This window comes from Leguminivora glycinivorella, chromosome Z (genome assembly GCF_023078275.1).
Source record: "Leguminivora glycinivorella isolate SPB_JAAS2020 chromosome Z, LegGlyc_1.1, whole genome shotgun sequence".
Classification (NCBI taxonomy): Eukaryota; Metazoa; Arthropoda; class Insecta; order Lepidoptera; family Tortricidae; genus Leguminivora; species Leguminivora glycinivorella.
The window spans coordinates 53974297-53978462 of record NC_062998.1 but is presented as its reverse complement, the minus strand read 5'-3'; positions in this window follow the sequence as shown (position 1 = coordinate 53978462).

Genomic DNA, 4166 nt, shown 5'->3' with positions numbered 1-4166 from the left:
GTCAACAAAAACATTATAAATGCCTCGTTACGTGATATTTAATTGCAACAACACAAAAATTATGAACACTCAAGGGCCTGAGACATATTTAAAATCACAGGCAAGTAACAACTTCAGTACAAAATCAGACACGCTCGGCCGCCATACAAATAGATGAACTTGTTTCTTCTATATAAATCTAGTTCTGTGCTTTACTCTTATTTATATTTAAATCTGCACAAAAGTTACAAAAGGCGGACTTAATGCTTTAAGGCATTCTTACCAGTCAACCTCAAGGCTAAGCAGAGAGAATGTGAGCGGTGCTACAATTTCAACAGTAGAATCAAAACAAAGACGCCTTATAGACGTTCACTAAATTTATCAAGCTGATGAAGTTCGTTTGTCCCTTTCCGACGTATAGGTGTTATAGAAAGGGACAAACGAACTTTATCGGCTTGATAACTTTAGTGAACGTTTAATATTGTTAATATCTTTATTTAAAACATTTGTAATAAAATTTTGTTCATCAGTGACATTAACGAACGAATCCTAAAACACATCAGAGGGCCAAAGGGCGAGAAGGAAATTCTAAACTCGTGTCCATTTTATAGCCACTCGTTTCGAACTTCCTTTTTTACGCACTTGTATCGTAATTTATTATAACAACTCTTCAAACATGGCCAAAACGGCCTAGTGGGCTAAAAAGAAACATATCAAATTTATTTATTTATTTGGCTCACAAAACAAGTTACAGACATTAATAGAAAAATACATTACAATTTTACTAAAGTACTGAGCTAGGGCAGCTCAGTACTTAAGTAAAATTGTATACATGTGTGCAAATTGATGCATCAATGTGGTTTTGTTCACTTGTGCCGTTGGCGCTTCAACCAGAGCACAGTATAATAAAGAGTACTATCGTACAGTATGGAGTGCAGCCCACCCCCTCTCGGCTACCTCACAGTTACGCGAACAATCGACCTGTCATATTTCACTCTTACAAGCATAGTACACGTTCACCTACACAAGCTTTGTGCTAGGAACGCGCCTCTTTCATATGACTATTTGATCGCCAGTGTCCGAGGTGTGACCAGAGTTTTTGTTCTCCCTATTCCGACAAAACCTATTTTGTTTAATGTTACAAATTTGTAACACACGCGAATTTAAATGTGACAATGTAAATAGTAGATGTAAAATTATACTAAACTAGTTATAACTCAGTGAAATAGATGTTAAACTTAATGTAAGAGTCTCCCCAAACCTATCGACGCGGAATTTGTTCTAGCCGATCAAAAACGTATGAAGACGCTTACGCGCCGTCGTCGTCGCTGAAGCCGTACGCATGTTCATACTAACAGGCATGGAGGAATAAGTAAGGGAAGACTTGTAACCCCATACATCAGTAAATGCGGGTTGTTTGTAGTGACATCTAGCGACAATCACGCGTCAGTAACGCGGCAAATAGCGTAAATTATCAGTACCACTACTCGATACTAGGTGTCAACACGTGTCGCGTCTGCCAAAAATTTAATATTAGAACAGTTTACAACTTATGATTATTAATTTCGAATATCATGATCCAAACATTACAATAAACAATATTTACATAAAAAAAAAACTAAAAACTAATTTCTTATATTACAAGCAGAAGGAATTGAAAACAGAATACTGATTAGTATAATCGTAACATTAGCTAAAAATTGGTGAGCATTAGACTCTTCGTTTGTCGCGACATCTATTGACAAGTGGCAGTACTGATAATTTACTTTGACAAAATTTAATTTGACGCGTGATTGTCGCTAGATGTCACTACAAATAACTCTCATTCACCGATGTATGGAGTTACAACTCTTCCCTTACTAATCCTCTATGCTAACATGCGATTTTTTCCCGGCGAGAGCAGATTCCGCGTCGATATGTTTGTGGATACCCTAATAATCGTCTGTATTAAATGTGATAAGGTGTTGTCCATTTACTACGTCAAAAAAATCTCATTGGACACTCAGTTCCTCCGTCTCACACTTTATCCTATATCTTAATAAAATTAAGCATGACTTCCCTTCCCCCTCTGTTGCTTTGACATAATATGTGGATGACCCCAGTGGCCTTTCGCAACAGTGACATTGTCACCCGACGGTGGTACTTCACCGTTCATTAAATAAATATTTATGCTGAGTAAATAATAAATGTCACTCCCAGAAATAGGCAAAGAATGAGGAGGCACACTCAAAGGTTATGACAGATGGCGCCACCTTATTAGTTCATTGCACAGATAAAATAAAATCATACTTGAGAGCGAGAAGAAGTTTATCACTCTTTTACCCATATGAATGACAGTGACATACCTAGACACTTGCACAGACGCCGCCTGGTGGGATAAAATGTCAGTGTGCCTCCTCATTGTCAATGTCACTGTGGTAAAATACCCACCAGATCTCTTAGACATAATTATGAATAAGGATAACCCACCATTATTAGATTTATTAGTAATTCGTGTATTACTTATGTATGTGAAGTTATTTTGTAGTTGTAGCAAATACTGCTCAACTGTAAGTTAAGTTATATTTTTCTAAAGATGGTCAAAGACTGAATTAAAAATATAGATTAAGGGGAACTTTCGGCTGTTTGGTACAATTATTGATTATATTGTAGTATCACTTGGCTTTTTTTATTTTGAATCATGAGGACTACCGATTAGGGTCGGTTGTATCGTCTGTTACCGAATTTAGCGTTCGCAATTTTTTTTTGTACAGAAATGTTCATAGACTTGTGTTGCGTGGCTTTGATGTGTTTGGCCCTTACTCGTAAATAATAATAAGAAATCCGCAGTAAAATTACTGCTTTGCCATTATCAAGATCACATCAGTACAGTTTGCATTTTGGCAACCACCATATATTCATACTGATATTATAAATGTGAAAGTGTGTGTGTCTGTTTATGTGTCTGTTTTTCACGGCAAAACGGAACTTCGAACGGAACGACAAATTAACGAGATTTTTTAAGCGGAGATAGTTGAAACTAGTTCTAAATAAAATTAAATCATCTGTGTTAGCAATGTTGAGTACAGAATTAAGAAAGTACATATTATTTCATTCCAAATAAAATATTGTTACAACTCTATATATACATATATATACATATGTAATACTAAACCACAGTATAATAAAGAGTACTATCGTACAGTATGGCCACTTCCGCTCCCCGCTGAAAGCGCCGCCCACCCCCTCTCGGTTACCTCAAAGTTACCGCCTGTCGAAAACGCGAACAGTCAACCTGTCATATCTCACTCATACAAGCATGGTACGCGTTCACCTACACGAGCTTATAGTGTGTCTAAGAACGCGCCTTTTTCATATATTTGATCGCCAGTGTCCGAGGAGTGACTAAACCAAACAGAACGCAACAAAACACATTGACTGTAACATAGAGGAATAAGTAAAGAAAGAGTTGGAACTCCATCTTCTTCTTCAACCTAGCGTTTTCCCGGCCTAGCGCCAGGGTCCGCTTTCCTGCTCAGCCTTCTCTACTTTGCCCGGTCTTCGGCATCCTGAGGTGAAAGATTGTTTGCGTCAAACACACGTCAAACACGAGTCAAATTATCAGTAACAATACTGTCAACAGTGTCGCGTCTGCCAAAAAAAAAAACAGTTTACAACTTACATTACAAACAGAAGGAATTAAAACAGAATACTGATTAATTAATACTGTTGTAAAAAAATAAGCTAAAAATTGTTGAGCATTAGACTTTCGTTCGTCGCGACATCTATTGACAAGTAGTACTGATAATTTACGCTATTTGACGCGTGTTTGACGTTAGATGAATTTCACTGCGCACAGGGAATGACTCGAATTTGGCGTCCATGGTGTACGAGAGTTCTTGGGCCGTGAATTGATGGGTTGAGCATTCTCGGTCCGTACAAGCTTGGTCCGGGGCGAGAATTCGAAGCCACTCTCTTCACAGGGCAGCAGTGTACGACCCAGTAATTCGCGTCCACAAATCTGAGTTCCATGGCTTTGAATTGCTGGGCTGCGCATTCTCGGCCCGCCTCGAGAATGCTCGACCCATCATTGTACGACACAAGAATTGGAAGCCACAAACCAGAGACAATTTTTTTTTCAAGGGAGCTGTCAAAACTATAAGGGACGTTCTGACAGTGCTCTAATTCTCTTGAAAAATATCGGTTTT